Genomic DNA, 17,194 nt, shown 5'->3' with positions numbered 1-17,194 from the left:
TGGCTTTTGAAACTCAAGTTTTGAGTTGCGTCTGACACTTTAAGGAAGTCCTTGAACCTGAGATTGTGTCTAATGTCATGAGGTCTCTGGGAGACCTTTGGGTGGGTCTTCATTCTTTTTTTTGGAGAATTCAGTAGTTGTCTTTTTAAAAAGCATTTAAAGCATTGGTAGCTAAACTGCAGCCCTCCAGATATTGTTGGACTCCTAATTGCCATCTGTCCTAGCCAGCAGCGATGCTGAGAGCTGTAGTCCAGCAACATCTGATTAGACATACCTGTTTTAGAGAGTCCTTGGGTTGTGCTGAATATTTCCATGGGAAATTTTAAAGAGAGTTGTAGATAAGCTAATTTGTTACCATGTCAAAAGATAAAAAAGAGTCTGCCTGCCTTTAACCCTTGTCTTTTCTTGGTGATGAATACCGGTACTGCTTGTGACTCAGCCACTATTAGTAATTGCTTCACTCTCTAGTCTAGTGTAAGATAGCAGCAATGCATCAGTTTCTAACTTTGAACATATTCTTTTGAAAGTTTATCTTAGCATTTTGTGAGTGACACAATAATTTTTGGCTAATCGTAATGGTCAATTTCTTTTCTTGCAGCAAGGATGAGATAATTGATGATTTTATGACATGAATGAATGTTTTGTATCTCTACGTTTAAAAAACAAAGCTGTGGTTACAAAAACAACATTCAAAAGCATAAAGGACATACTTTTGGTGAAGATGTTAACTGAATACTAAGGAAAAGAAACAAAACAAGCTTTTGTTACATTTTATAATGAGGCACTATGTATGAGCTAGCCATGCTTCTAAATGTATCCAATTTTTAGACAGTCCTTAAGATATTTGAAGATGGCTATCATTGCTCCTCTCAGTCTCCTCTTTTCCAGGCTAAACATACCCAGCTCCTTCAAGCGCTCCTCGTAAGGCTTAGTTTCCAGACCCTTGATCATCTTGGTTGCCCTCCTCTGCACATGTTCCAGCTTGTCAACATCCAATCTGTTCAGGTCATTTTTTTTTCTTTTCAAAAAGCTGGATTTATATATATATATATATATATATATATATATATATATATATATATATATTTATTAAAGATTTTCTTGATTTACAAGGTAGTGCAATGTTTCTCCCATATTTTCCCATATAACATTTTTACAAATCAGTTTTTGTTGTTGAGACATTAGGAAGAAAAGGGGGAGAGAGGTGGGTGGGATGGGGAGATAGGTGGGGTGGGGTGACGATATTTTTATTTTACTTAATATGAGTAGGGTTTGGTGTCAGCGTTGTTTGTGTAGGTTCTCTGTTGTTCGCTTGTGCTCCTTTGGCGGTGAGAGAGGTTGGGGTTGGCATAGGGTGTGATTGTTCATTTGTGGTTGGCTGTGGTGATCTTTGGTTTCCTGTGTGAGTGGGAGGTCATTTTGAATTCTGACTGTCTTCTGCAGCATTAGCTATCCTTCCAAGTTTGTTGTCGTCTGCAGATTGGATGAACATCCCCTCAATTCCTTCATCCAAGTCATTTATAAAGATGTTGAACAATGGGCCCAAGACAGAACCCTGCAGCACCCCACTTGTCACTTTTTTCCAGGATTATGAGGAACCATTAATGAGTACTTATTGGGTTTGGTCAGTCAACCAGCTACAAATCCACCTAACAGTTACCTTACTCAATCCACATTTTACCAGTTTCCTCACAAGAATATCATGGGGGACTTTGTCAAAAGCCTTATTGAAATCAAGATACACTATGTCCACAGCATTTCCCTGATCCACCAAGTTTGTAATTCCATCAAAAGAAATCAGATTGGTTTGACATGACTTATTTTTGAGAAACCCATGCTGGGTCTTGGTAATCACAGCTTCCTTTCCTAAATGCTCACAGACTGACAGTTGGATTATCTGTTCTAGGACCTTACATGGTATTGATGTCTAACTCACAGGTCGGTAGTTACCTGGGTCTTCCTTTTTCCGTTTTTTGAAGATGTGATTTTAAATCTCTGCTCAGGTTCTCTCGCCAAAGAGTACTTGTCCCAAACCTGGGTATTGGCATTCAAGGAATTATTCTTTTATATATCTTTTAATTTTCCTTTCCAACGAACAGTTTTTGTATTTAACTTGGATTTAATTTTATCACTATTGTTGTTTTTATTCTTTTAAATCTATTTTTGCAGTATTGTAAAACATCTAGAATGTCTTAATGAGACAAGTGGGTGATGTATAAACATAAAGTGCTGCTCTGCTTTAAGGAAGGGACCTGGGGAAATTAAAAGTTAGTTTCAAATGTGCTTGTTGCAGGATACCACTATAGCAATGGCATTATGTGTGTTGCTTCACAAGAATGTTGGCTCATTTTGTCAGGAAAGGAAGGCTAGAACAAAGCACACTTGAAAGTTCCCACCAAACCCCCCCCCCCGGGGGGGGGCTGTCTTTTAAATGGACATGGGAGTGTCTCTCACTACACTGGTGCAAGACCCCCAGAAATCTTCCTTGTATAGGGCCATATGCAAGTGCAGTAAAAAATTGTTGATTAATGACCTCACCTTGAAAGTTATTTTGCAGCTGCTACTAATGGAGCTGTGATGATAAATTGAAACTGACAGCCGCCAATTTCAAGTGATAAAATTGACTGCTAAAATTTAAGGTTCTTTCTTTGGAGCCTCTGAGATCAGAGGTGTTTTAATATGACACTCTTTCTGGCAGCAAATGCAGTGACAAAAAAGGCTCCAAATTTAAAAAGTGCTGAATTTTGTCTGCAAAGTCAGAATCTTAGGATTGTGCCCCTAGTTTTCCTTGCTTTGCAGCCATTCATTGAATATGAATGTGATACCATACCTGGGAAATGTGGGTGTACTTCACCCCAAGCAACCTGGCAGCCCAACCTCCAATGCCTGATGGGTGGGATGGTACAGGTAGGATGGCATTGCTCATCTCCCTTCTGAATACTGAGTGTCTTCAGTTCCTCAGAGGGAGAGCTGTGGGGAGTTCAGTGTGTTGTGACATGCTGCCAATCCAACACTTCTGTCACCATTCCTGCAGTGTAGTGAGCTTCCTGTGACTCCCTTTCAGTAATGCTTTCAGCAGCAATGCTTAGTGGTCGGGAGCAACAGTGCCCTACCTGCGTGCCATACTGAGTACTACTGACCTGTGGCATGGAAGTTCCTCACCAGTGCTGTAGATGTTCCTCTTAAATTATATCTTATAACATCCCAAAAGTGTGTCTTTACGAGTTCAGGTTTATCATATCCAGTGATATCCCTAAGTTCCAGCAGATCCTGCTATAGAAGCTGGATTTTACCTTTTAGAGCCCTAAAAGGTCTTGATTTAACACTGTTGCCAACCCAAGTCATCCTGTCAGTTGAGATGCTAGAGGCCCTCAACGGATGTGATCTTGGACGGGAGCTGTTTGGGCTATAAACTGGAACTTTCTCTTCCAGCTCCTACTTTATGGGAGTCTCTCCCAGTGAAGCTTGCTGATATCTGTTCAACACTGTGAACCTTTATAAAACTGGTCAAAGCTGGCTTATCTGAGAGAACGTCTAATGCTTTCTGGTTCTTTGTAGTGGATTACATTTACCTTATGTTTTGTTTGTATTTAATTTTTACTGTTCTTGTTCTACAATAAAAGGGTTGGAATTTAAGAATAATATACAGGCGGCAACCATTTTGCATGGGTGTTCTATTCCTGGCCCCCGTGTGTGTCAACAGAGCATGCATAAGCCCACCTTGCTATGCCCCGCCCCCATACTGCCCTCTTCCGGGTCCAAAAGGACCCGTTTGTTAGTGATTGTACATCAATTGGACACATGCAAACCGGTCTCCGCCCGTATAAAAAATTTAAATGTGTGTCATTAATTGCATTCTGGAGTAGACACATAAAGGAAGTTACATTTACATTTAATGTATTTAAGAGACTTCACTTTCCACATGGCCATTTACTACCTTCTGCCCTGTGGGAAAGACCCCAGGAGAGTAATGAGGCAAGCACTGAAGACGCCCAGCCTGCTCTAGCGGTCCTATTCCCTCCAAACCCCAATCATTTAAAAATGTATTTATTTATTATTTATTAAATTTCTTTACCACCCTTCATCCAAGGAACTCAGAGCAGTTTTTAAATACATAGCATAGCAACACAGAAAAACAATTCCCCCCTTGTTTAAAAGGTCGTAGATGGTCTGGGAGAAGAATAATGTTTTTGCATAGCACCTGGGAGAGCATTCCACAAGCAGGATCCAACACAGAAAATGCTCTTTCTCATGTTTTACCACCCACTGACATTTTATATGTTGATATCTATAAAAAAAACCTGAATAATGTATTTTAATATAAGCTGCCTTGGAAGGATTTGTTTACTGGTAGGATATGAATGTTTTTAATAAATAACAGTAAATAAGATGTTAATTAAAATTTTGCACATGGGTCCAAACTTGAATTGATAAGTTTGATCAACTAAATTTTTAGTTGACTATTTCCTGAGGGCAAGATATAAGTGAGGATGCATGAAAACAGTAGTTTTAAGGCTGCTTCAACACTGGTGTTTTACTGAAAGAGAATATTTACAAACGGGCCTTTTCTTTTGGAAGTGTGGTAGCCTTGTTATTTTAACAGTTCAGTGTTTTAAAAAGGTACCCGTTATAAGGATTTTGTTAATACTGTGCTTGGTCGGTTTAAAAAGAGATTAGCTTGATCATGTAAATGTATATAAGGATAGCACCAATGGATAGGTAAGTACAAGTTGTAGCTCTACTCTATCTGGAACAGGTGTGTCATTCATTATCAATACAGCATGATTATGGCAAAGGTCACAATATCAAAACTCTGCTTTGGTCTTGCCCAAAAGCTAATCTGTGCCTTAGTAGCTTAGTTTTTGACCTAGGGCATAAAATATTTTTTCAGGCACCTTTTCCAGCCAGCTCATATTACCATAATGCAGAATATCCTGTAAATACAACAATTGAGGAGTCTTTCTTCAGGTTATAATTAACATTATATTAAACTGAAAACATGAAATTTATTCATTAATACTTATAAGCCTTGTTACAGTTAAATGTAATCAAATGTATATATATGCTTGATCAATATTATATGCATGTATTCTTTTATAAAGTCGTGGTGTTTAAAACCTTTGCAGCTGAGTAGGCACAACAAACGGCTTCTTGTCAGTTGGGAAAAATATTCCCAAATCAATTTCCTCTGGAAAACAGCCTTGTCCATTGTTATTTTCTGAAGTTAATGGATTAAATTCACTTTGACAGTTGAAGACATGTACCAGTGTCTTGCCTGTGGCCATGATCTAATAATCATGGATATGGTAACAAGTTGTCTAAAGATTATGTGATCAAGGTGTTTTGGGTTTGTTTTTGTCAAATGTATTCTGCCTGCAAAAACAGGAATTTACTAATAAGAATGTATTGCTTTTTTTTATTTTACACAAAAGGGGAGTGGTGGTGGAACTAGTCTTTAAAAAAATCAAGGGATTGACTCAATGGGTTGGATCCAGATTCCAGACTAAGTCAGTTGTAATTGAATCCCATTGAAATTTGCTAACTTAGCCTGGATCCAGCCTAATGGGTTCTCCTTAGCTTCTTGTTGGGGGATGAAGTTTAGAGGCACAAGAAGTTTCATTTGATGACATTGTGAGGCAAGACTGACCAGAAAGTAGGTGGAAAAAATGAAAGGCATTGCACACAGTTGACCTTTTAATAGAGAGAGGGAGAGATTAATGATTTGGAAGATGATTTCATGGTAACTTAAAAATGGTTGAATTGTATTGGAAATGAAGTTGGACAACTGTCCAACTGCTTCTTGGTATTAACCACATCCACTTCTTAGTATGCATCTCTCATTTCATTTATAATATTTTCTTTAACAATATGAAAAAACTCAAACATTTTAAGAGAATAACAACTTATTGGTTTCTTTGAATTCTGTTAATTGACCAGCTATTTTCTATAGGTATATTTTCTATACTGTAGTTTGTATAGTCAGCTTCATTTTACACAAATTCTGAAGCCATATTGCTGTTATGGAGATGGGTGGGATTTTTTTTGCCTTTTATAAAGTAAATGTTATAGGATAGTAGGGCTTCCGTTCTGCAAATGCTTCTGTAAATTCACAAAAGCCATGGTGTCTCAAAACTAAGCAAGTATGTGAGGATTGTTCATAGGTGAGAATATCGAAAGCCAGCTTTCATAATGACTTTTACTTGGTTGCAATGCTATTCTTTTGATTAGTGATAAAACCAGTTATCGTCACTGATCCTGTGTAGAGAAACACATGTGTCTGTTTTTTTAAAAAAAGCTGCCTCCCAGATCTTAACTGGTTCCCCCTGTTGGTGAGACTCTTAAATGCTATAGCTTGTATGTGAAGAGCAAGTGAAAATTATTATATTTTGTTCTGCTTGGCTCAATAGTTGCATGGTTTCCTACATATGTTCCATAACTTGTACAGTTCCATAACTTTTACAGTTAACTCCTGCCCTCACTACCTGTCCCAGCTCTACTATCTCAAGTAGAAATGTCCTTGATAAACTAATAAATTAGATGACTAGTTTCAGTCTTGTCAGATAAACAGCATTTTAGAATCTGTTTTGAGTTTCTTTTCTATGAATACCCTTGCATGGGTAATTATAGAGGGTGTATTCAATACCTATTTTTGGTAGGTGGCACTGCCTCTAGGCATGTAGAAATAAAAGGATCCACCTTCAGTTATAGGTCCCTCCTTTTTGCATTTTTTCCTCTTTTGCTTTTTTCTTTAATAAATTTGCATTCTAAAAGAATTTCTTTTTACATCTGTATGTATCTGATATGTTAAAAACCTTGGTGGGAAATAGGAACTTAAAAAATATGTGTCTGGTGAGCCACCATCTCAGCTTTCCTAATGTGAATTAAATTCTGCTATTTTGAAGAACAACATTATTTCCTTTTCATTACACTAGTGTTCTGCATTTGTATTTGGGGCTTTTGTAGTACTGTTACTTTTCATATTGCTTCCAACTTGCTTAATCCACAGTTATTGCATAATTGTTCTTGATATTATTTTCTTCAGTTGTTTTGGAAAACAAATCCCCTTACTTGAACTTGACCTTGAGAGTCACCAGTAAATAAAGTCAGTTCATAAAAGCTGTTGGCAATATTATCCTGACTGTCACTTTCCCCTCATGTCTTTTGCAAAGGCCTCAGCGATTACCCTGTTAAGCATTAAATTCTAACAGTGTAACTTTATTCCATAATTCAAAATACCTTCCCCTCAAAATTGTGTTAAACGTTTTGTCATGGTTACAGTTAGACACATACTGTAACTACTGTATTTTTTCGTGTATAAGGCTAGGTTTCCCCCCAAAAAAATAATGTCCAAAATTTGGGGGGCGTCTTATACACGGATAGATCTCCCCCCATTTTCTGAAATTGGGATCCCCAAAAATAGGGGGCATCTTATACATGGTGGCGTCTTATAGACGGAAAAATACAGTATATTGCTTTGCTGGTGCCTTTTCTATAAATGCAATCTACAGTAATAGTAGTTACAGCTTTAAGATGAATGTATGTGGGAAATAGAATGTAAAATATTTGAAATTTGAGAACATCAGATGGGGGTGAATGGCTTGTCCTTTTAACACTAGAAAGGATTTGGCATGCACCACCTTTCAGCACATCTACCTTGGTGTCAGTGTTACTCCAACCTCACACTTGTGTTAGTTATGTCTGGCATTGGAGGAACTTTGAATTGGGTTAACTTGCTGGTGAGTTTCAGGACAAAACTATGGTAAATGTATTTTGATGAACACAGTCCTTGTACAGCTGCCTAGTCACTGCTAATGTTACCTTGTGTGGCATGCATGATTTTTATACTAAAATGCATAGGAAGCCAGTTGGAAGGTGCTCACATGACACAGAAAATACACCACAGAAGTAATAATTCAGCATTATAATAGTAAAGCTTTCAGGGTCTGAGCAGAAGCAGGAGTCCTTTTTAAAGAATGATAAGTTCTAAGTGTATAAAATGTCTTTACATTGCCACTGTTTGCTAGTTCTACTATACTACCAAAGATAAAAAGTGTGGGTCTCTAGATCTAGAAATATTTATATTGTAAATTTTATAGTGTTAGCTTCCTATAATTGGTTTTAGTTGAGTATTACCGACCCCCATTCACACTTTTAAAACCAACCTTTATGGAGATTTTACATGAGTTTGAAAGTAAAAATAAATTTAATAGCTGGTTTTAAAGGCAAACTCCACTACAGAGGAATCTCAAGGGGTGTCCACAGCACTGTCCTGTCCTGTCCTGTTGTGTTGGATTAGTTTTCGTTAGTAAGGTTCGAGGATGTGGACAAGATGCTTGGATTGGTCAGGCTGACCCTTATGCTTTGGACCCTAGCCCCTGTTGACTGATAAAAACTAGTAGGGAGGGGACAGCTGGCTGGCCATGGAAGTGATTAATGCTCCTTGTGAGTGTGGGTAGTCCCTGCCTGCTTGATGGAAGCAGTGGAAAAACCACACCTCAAGAAACCTTCCCTGGATTCAGAAAATTTAAGTAACTACTGGCCAGTTGCTAATCTCCCCTTTTTGGGCAAGGCTCTTGAGCGGGTGGTCGTGGACCAGTTCCAGGTGCTCTTGGAGAAAATGATCCATTTCATTTGGGGTTTAGGCCTGATTTTTGGCACAGTAACTGCTTTGGTCACCCTGTATGATGACTTCTGTGGGTTGAGAGACAGGGAAAATGTGTCCCTGGTAATTCTCCTCAACCTTTCAGCAGCTTTCAATACCATCAACCATGGTATCCTTCTGGAGCAGCTGTCCAAAGTGAGGGGTGGTGACACCTCTTTGCAGTGGTTCCAGTTCTACTTAGATGGATGTTTCCAGAGGGTGATGCTTGGGGAGTGTTCTTCAATCCCATGGAACCTTCAATGTGGGATTCCTCAGGGTTCGATTTTATCCCCTATGCTGTTTAACATCCACATGAAACTGCTGAGTGGTGTTATCTGGAGGTTTGGAGTACATTGTCAGTTAAATGCTGATAACACACAGCTCTCCTTCTCCTTGGACTGGATGAAAGCCAACAAACTGAAGATGTAAAGGATTGTACAGCAGTGTGTTTTTTGTGTTGTTGATATGGTAGGTGGGATGACATTTCCCCTTATATGCATGGAGCATTCAGTCCTCAGAGTAGAGTAAAATAAAAGAATCATAAGGTTGTGCAGGAACAGCATCAGCTGGTGGCAGCCATTGCTACTTTTGAATGCGAAGCAACAAGCAGACCCTGAAGTACATTTCAAATTCAAGAGAATGCAAAGCCCTCTGCCAGTTGCATTTTTTAAAGTGAAAATCTTGGATGAAAGGAGTTCCTACAAAAACTTGCGAAAGAGATGCACTAGCAATGTCATTGGGGTATATATAGGGGAGAATGTTTGTTTTAAGCAGATTCACTCTGCTGCACAAGCTGAGGGGCAGGTTGGTCCATATGTCTGAATCTGTGGTCAATTAGGCAAGTACAGTATCTTTCCATACTCGGAGTATAACTCCATCTTTCACCTGGGTGAATGAACCACCAGCCAACTTGTTTGTATTAAGTATTTGTCCTATCCCAGTGGTTTTTAACCAGTGTGCCGTGGCACCCTGGGGTGCCGTGAATGATGGATCAGGGGTGCTATGGGCAACACTGGCATCTGTCCCTCTTTCCTCTCCTCCCTCCTCTGATGCCCTCCCAAAGGCTTGACAGCTGTTTATTGCAGCAGCCCTGCCTATAAGCTCTGCAGGTGAATGGTGCCTCTGGGAGACACCCCTCTTTGGGGCAAGGAGGGGCAGCTCAGAGACCAGGGATGGCAGTGGTAGCTTCCCGGAGGACTCCCAAGGAAAGGCGAGAGGAGAGGAGGCTGAGGGAACGCTCCAAGGGAGGGTGTTCAAAAAGGGGTGAGGTGCTGCTGGATTTGCAGGCAAGGGGTGACATAACTGGGCTCCTGAGCCCCATAGGGGTGCCGCAGAAAGAATGTAGTTGGTTAAGGGAGCTGTGGATTCAAAAAGGTTGAAAACCTATATCTTATCCTATCTGTGTTGTGGACACTCAGAGACTCACATGTGTTTGATGAAGAAAGCTGGACGAGGAGCTTTAACTGGGAGCTACTGTATATTAAAATTATATTACTAAAATTTGTAACTGCTGCTTTATTGCACATCACCTTGAGATGATTGTAAAAGATGATTACAGGTGAATAATAAAGTACAAAGCCAAATGTATAGAATGTTGTATTGGCTTGATATGAAAAATCTGAAGAGGCTTCACTGCCACAGTTCCACCCCTCCCCTGCCCACTTGCATTTTTAATCTATTAAAATGCTAACTTGGCTGTTCTGAGTTCATACATATTTAAGCCATGATAACTCAAGCTGCCGAAGATGCTGATTCACAAATATTTCTTTACATCTGTTTCTTGAAAACTGCATGGTGTAGTCAAAACTTTATATTATATTGAAAGATACCTATATTCATTCTGTTGTGTTTAATTTTATTTTTAATTGTTTGTTATACATGGCACGCACACACCCTGTATTTATCCATGTGTAAGACAACCCCTGTTTTTTTGAACCCAAAATCAAGAAATCAGTATTTTAAACATCAAACAGAACCACTTCGATATTTTATTAAATATTCAAGTCACTGGCATAGCAACCCCCGCCAGTGCCTGGGACAGCGAGGTGGTGGTGGTGGTGGTGCACGGGCAGCAGTGGAACATGTCCCACCAATACCCGAGATCACCCAACACTTGAGTTGAGTTGTTGAGCAACAATTCTATCATCTAACAGCAAGTTATTACGCTGCTTGGAACACCCATTTGTAAAAGAAAAGTCTTACTAGCTTTCTAACAAAATGCCTGAAGTAACTGATATAGTTTGAAGTCTTGTTTATTCTTTTATATTCTACTCCAGGAATTGGTATCCTAATTAGAACCCAATAGGGCATGTATGTACAAAATACTTTTTTTAAAAAAAATGTGATCCCATTGAGATCCCAATGTGAAATTTTGCAGGTAGCTCCTAGAAATAATAAATAATAAATACATTTTTTTGAAATTTTTAATATTAAAATTTTAAAACTTAATATTTTGTACACTTGTTGAATTATCAAAACTAAGAAAATTGGATGACATGTGGTGATAAAATTGGATCACTTGATATGGAATGACCCAAGCACCTTATTTTCCTCTTACCCCATGTTTGCTATTCTTTTTTTAAGAAATGAAGGGCCAACAGTTCTTAAGGTTCAATTATATTTTTTGGAATGGCAAAAATATAATAATTGTAAAGTTACTGGAATTTCTTCTTCTGCTACGAGATACATTCCATCAATGTATGTCTGTAGGACCTACTTTTGTATATATTTAGAAAGGCTATATTTGTCTTAGGTGATAATTACATGAAAAAATTCAGAGGGCATTTCCTTTGGTGTGCGTGGTGCTAGGCATGGTTGTTATCATTGGTCTATGAGAACTTACGTTGTCAGGTTGTCTACTGCTGGAGAAGAGTTTCATCTTCTGTATTTATTTTATTTAAAATATTTATTTGTGACTCTCAGATGAGCTAACAAAGAATCACATAAAAATACAGTAACATCCCACAATCACAGCATGGAGTTAAAACAGCAGCATAGAAGAACAAAATGAACTTGAAAGGCCTGGACAAGTAAAAACATTGTGATGTAATGCTGAAAAGAAAGTGAAGGCTGCACCTGGCAGGACTCTGGGAACTGTGTCACACACAGAGAAAAGGCCCTGTCTTTGGTCCCCCACGCCTTTGTTTTGGATGGTGTGGAGGCTTGGAGTCAGGAGTTGTTGTATCCTAAAAGTTGAGGTCTGAAGGTGTCCGATACAGCTCCACCTGACTGGAAGGTGCCTTGAGAATCTTATGTACAGTATGTTCTCTCCACTTTTTGGGAAAAGGAAAAGTTGGGTACAAATAAAAGAATTCTTAGGCAGGAAGAGGAAAATTGATGTTTTGTGTGACTGACACCACTGTCTATTCTACGAACAGTGTCTCACAACTGTTTTCGCCTTAAAAAGAACTGCTGCATGCTGCACTTGTTTGTTTGCTATTTTGAATTCAGGCATCGTACTAGTCGCCTGAATGATTAAGGGATACTGTAGTGGGAGTGTTTATTAGCATTCTAATACTTTACAATTACATTGCTAATACAATTAAAGCATTGTGGCTTTGAAGTTAATTACATGGACACTGATTGATGCACATACATCGAAAAATTAGAATATCGTGGAAAGGTTCATTTCTTTCAGTAATTCAACTTTAAAGGTGAAACTAATATATGAGATAGACTCACGACATGCAAAGTGAAATATGTCAAGCCTTTATTTGTTATAATTGTGATGATTATGGCGTACAGCTGAGGAGAACCCCAAATCAACAATTTCAACTTTGGGGTTTTCATCAGCTGTACGCCATAATCATCACAATTATAACAAATAAAGGCTTGACATATCTCACTTTGCATGTCATGAGTCTATCTCATATATTAAACTCCAGTAGCTAATGAAAACAATTGCTTACATAAATGGACTTTCCCACAATATTTTAATTTTTCGAGTTTCACCTATATACGTCTCCTTCCAAAAATTGCTTCCACAAGTGAATGTAATGCATTGGGAATGATGTTGTGTCTAACCAGAAAACCTCAACCTTAATGGTTATATAAATGTTTATGTAAATATTTTATAGAATTACTCAACACACACAGAGAGGGAAAAGGAACTTGCCTCACAGTTGCCAAACAATCTCCCACTAGTTATGTCAGAAATTTTGTTACCTTTACATGAACTAGTGTTTTAAATAAATATTTGCCAGCGTATATAGCTGGCCTCCCCAGGTTGCTTAAGCTGGTAAGCAGACGAGCTTATTTGTTGCATTTATATCCCACCTTTTCGTCCAAAAAGCACATGATTCACCCCTCCTCAATCCCTACAACAACCCTGTGAGGTAGGTTAAGAGGCTGTGATTGGCCAAGGTCACCCAGTGAGCTTCCTGACTGAGTGGGGATTTGAACCCTTATCTCCCAGGTCCTGGTCCAAATCTCTTACCCCAGCACCACACTGTCTCCCTAGAGTACTTCTGCTATGGGGCAGCTATATATATAAATTAAGTAGGTAGATAGATAGATAGATAAATAAATAAATAAGGGAAAGCAAAATGTCACTTAGAGAAGGATCTGAAATATTTCCCTTGAAGCATGAGTTTGTTTTTTCTGGATTTTTTAATTTTATATTTTAATGTGTTGTAAACCACTTTGAGATTTTTTCCTTAAAATATAAAGCAGAATAGAAGTGAAATGAAAAATATAAAAAAACTTTATTGCAAAAATATACATTCCATTGTGGCGACTACAACCAAGGTTTAAGATCCATTTGGTCTGAGTTTCTAACACTGCCAAGGAGCATTGCGATATCAGTAAATTTGACAGCCAGGTTAAGAGAGCTGGCATGAAGTTGAACACCAACAAAAGGTAGGGCCTTTTTAGATGCTGAGAAAGCATTTGACAATGTCTCTTGGGACTTTGTTTAAGGTTTTGGAATATATGAGTTGTGGAGACACTTTTATAAAAGGATTTAAGGTAATATATACTGATCAAAAAGCAAAGTTGATAGTAAATAATGTATTGACAGAGAATTGTAAAATAACTAAAGGAACTAGATAACGTTGCCCACTGTCACCTTTATTGTTTATAACAGTTTTAGAAGTTTTGGCGCAAAGAATAAGATGTAATCAATAAATTAAAGGAATAAAGGTAGGACAGAGACAATATAAATTAAAAGCTTTTGCAGATGACATGGTGGTTTCTGTAAAGGAACCAATAGAGCCAATCCCAAAAGCACTGGAAGAAATTTTAAAAAATGGAAAACAGCAGGTCTTAAATTAATAAAGATAAAACCAAACTCCTGGTAAAAAATATGAATGATGAGAGTAAAATACATTACAAAGTTTATCAGGCTTAAAGATCGAAAAGAAGATTAAATATCTGGGTGTGTGGTTAATAGCATTGCTTAAGAATGTATGTAGTTTACAGAATAATCCCCGCTTACACGGGGTTACTGTTCCCAACTGATGCAAGCATAAGTGCCTTCTGTTCCCGGCCTAGCCCCCTTTCGGCACTGACCAGTGTTAAAAACCCAGATATATCATCTAATCGCCAAATGGCACCTTAAACCTAGGTTACAGTTGCCACAATGGAATGTCCACCCCCCCCAAGAGGTTTGTTGTTGTTAATCATTTCATTTCTTTACCACTTTATATTTAAAATTACAAATCCTAAAGCGGTTTGCAACATATTAAAACATCAAATAAAACAATCTAGAATAAACCAAATTCAAGCTTCAAGGAAAATATTTCAGATCCTTCGCTAAGTGACATTTTGTTTTCCCTTGTTGCCAACCCGGCATCCAGAGATGTCCACATGGTTGCAGTTGGACCTGTGCCAGACACAGAATGTGCCTGGTTAATTTCTAGCACTGGCACTGAAAATGGTGTGTGTGTTGATTGCACATGAGTGGGGAGGGGCCTGTATGTCAGAAAATGCATGTGATGTGGTTCTTCTGACAACATAGCTGTGTTAAAAGTCTGTAGGAGGGTCAAGTTTTATTACAAACTAGTGTACTACAGAGTTGGAAACAGAATTAGGTTTGTTAGAGAATCATTTTGAAAGAAAGTGACAATTGGAAAATGGACTAGTGCAAGTGCTGCTAATTAGACATGGAGGTGGGTGTAATCACAAAATAGTACAATTTCCTAACATTTGAGTGACCAAATGTATATCTGTAATCTAATGGGGATGATAACTGCATGAAAATGACCGCCTCCCTCTCCCCTTCTCAGATATTTATTAAAAAATAAGTAGTAATTGGTGCATCACCAAGTGTAAGTTGAGTTTTTTGTTTTGTCTGCATAATGATACTTACTTTCATATGGATTGTAATTCCTATATTTTTATCAGTTACTATTAACATCACTTGAGGTTTAAACATTTACAAAGTAATATGTGTGGTATATTATTATTTTTACTTTTCTTGGAAAACGTAGGATTTTGAGCCTGTGAACTCCCCTTGAATAAGGGGATGACGCCATTAAAAAAATCTATTTGTTGCTGTCTCCATCTGCTTGCAGGGAACAACTGCACCCAAGCGTCTTGGATGATATAGAAGAACTCCATGAAACAGAATAAGCAAGTAAGATATTCCCCCCTAATGTAGAGGCAATGGAACTGAAAGATGTAGCATGGCATCTAACCAGACTTCCCTGGGAGAAAAGAATGGAAAGTCATATTTTAGATCAGATGCTGTGACCCATTTTTTAAAAAAAATATTTTTGCTAGTGCTGTCCATGCAGCTGCTGCTCAGGATATAGCTAAAACCAAAGTCAAGAATAATTTTTTTAAAGTGCCAGCAACCCATGGAACAAGGACTTTAGATTACTTTTTCACTGGTAGAATCTTCCCCTCTCCACAGTGGCAAACTTCTTTTGACACTGGGGAAGTTTCTAAAGCAGTTTGCGATGGTACATGGTAGTGAGCTATTCAATGAAAATTTAAAAAACTCTAGTGAGCAGGTTAAAGTCTCCTGCAAGAACCTAAGCAGGTCTTCGGATCCAACCAAAGTAAACTCTGTTTCATGCTTCTACTTTAGATCTAGCAAAGAGGGAATATGAGTAAAACAAATACCTACTATTATACTCTTAGACTTTTTTATAGTGATTGCTGGCCTTCCAGGGCACTGTATCATTGCAGTGTATAAATTTTACCACCCAAATCAATTGTGCTTTATATTAATTGTCTACTTTTCACTTGATAAAGGGATTTTTGGGAGGTGGAAACTAGGAAGAAAGTTTGCCTACTGATATATATATAGGTTAATTTTGCTTAGCTGCTGTTTGGACTTTAAGATGACATGCAAGCATAAGGATTATTTTGTGCTAGGACTGTGTGATTCTGCAGATTTAGAAATTTATAAAACGTCACTTAGGTAATACCACTCTTGAGTTTTAGGTTTGCTGTTTTTTTATGGCTTAAACTTACAAACAAGTACTGTGCCTGCCCAGTGAAATACAGTGCTTCTAAGTATTAATTTGTAGCATATTACTCTTTATAATGTAATTTAAATAATATGGGAAAAATAAAAGACTATATATGCTGTACATTTCTTGCTGATCTACTTATTTAATATTAATAAATTGTGTCATTTTTATGGGTCATTAGTTATCTTGATTGACTTACACAGGCCTTGGAAAACCTAATTTAATTCCTGTTGAAGAGAGAGCAAGGAAGGGGCTTGGATCTACTACAACTTTTAAGCTGCAGCCAGATGGGGAATAACTGGAAACCTGTTATGGGCATCTTCTCAATAACTTTGTGCCTGCATTCTAATATAGTAAAATACGGTTCAACCACTGAATGCTGCTAGTTGTAGACAGGGTGGATTTGATTTAAATCAAACTGATTTAAATCACTAGTCAGTAAGACTCGGGATGGATTTAAATAACCTTTTTTATTTAAATCAGATTTTTTTTATTAAATCTACCCTGAGCCTTACTGACTAGTGATTTAAATTGTGATTTAAATCAGTTTGATTAAATCAAATCCACCCTGGTTGTAGAGAGAATTGTAGACACGTGATTTGGGCCAGTTACTCCTGGTAGGACAGCCAGTTCCCCGCACCCCTTCTCAGTTTCTGAGCTGACTTGCTAGAGCATGAGGTACAATAAAAGATTATTTAATTAAAAAAAAAATGACAATCCTTTGTTACCATGTAAACTAATCTCAGCAGAGCATAGCAGATGGACCTAAATACTAAAATTCCCAATGAAAGTATCATAGGAAAAATGAATTACTTTGAAATATTGTCATCGTTGTTAATGAGGAATATATTATGCTTAAACAGGGTTTCCTCAGGGTATTGTCTCCACATTCTGACTTTTTGTGCCATTAGTTGGCAGATGGTGGGGATGAGACTACCTACCTGAGTTGAGTCACTACCCTGCAACAACTGCAGTCATGGGTGTAGATTGGCCTCTCATCCCAATTCAGATCTGCTCTTGGGTGCATTGTTTGTCAGTAGGGGCTTGTTCTGAGGTATGGGTTTCTTCAACTTTCTACTCCCAGGCATACCAGAGGGCTGAAAATTACTGAAGCCACCAGTCACAGAATGGCAGT

General features: G+C 38.0%; 1 protein-coding gene across 21 annotated transcripts in view; it reads left to right on the top strand.

Moving 5' to 3' along the window:
- TCF12 (transcription factor 12) overlaps window positions 1-17,194 on the top strand; it is a 135,289-nt gene that overhangs the window by 10,996 nt on the left and 107,099 nt on the right. For 3 of the 21 annotated variants that reach the window (XM_033166668.1, XM_033166665.1, XM_033166666.1), the window contains one exon: window positions 15,154-15,215. The exons of the other annotated variants lie outside the window; for them this stretch is intronic. The gene's annotated coding sequence lies outside the window, so the exon portion shown is untranslated. The remainder of the gene's footprint in view (window positions 1-15,153; window positions 15,216-17,194) is intronic. 21 annotated transcript variants of the gene reach the window in all.

The sequence above is a fragment of the Lacerta agilis genome, chromosome 13, assembly GCF_009819535.1.
Source record: "Lacerta agilis isolate rLacAgi1 chromosome 13, rLacAgi1.pri, whole genome shotgun sequence".
NCBI classification, from domain to species: domain Eukaryota; kingdom Metazoa; phylum Chordata; class Lepidosauria; order Squamata; family Lacertidae; genus Lacerta; species Lacerta agilis.
This window is presented reverse-complemented; position numbering and strand designations above follow the sequence as displayed.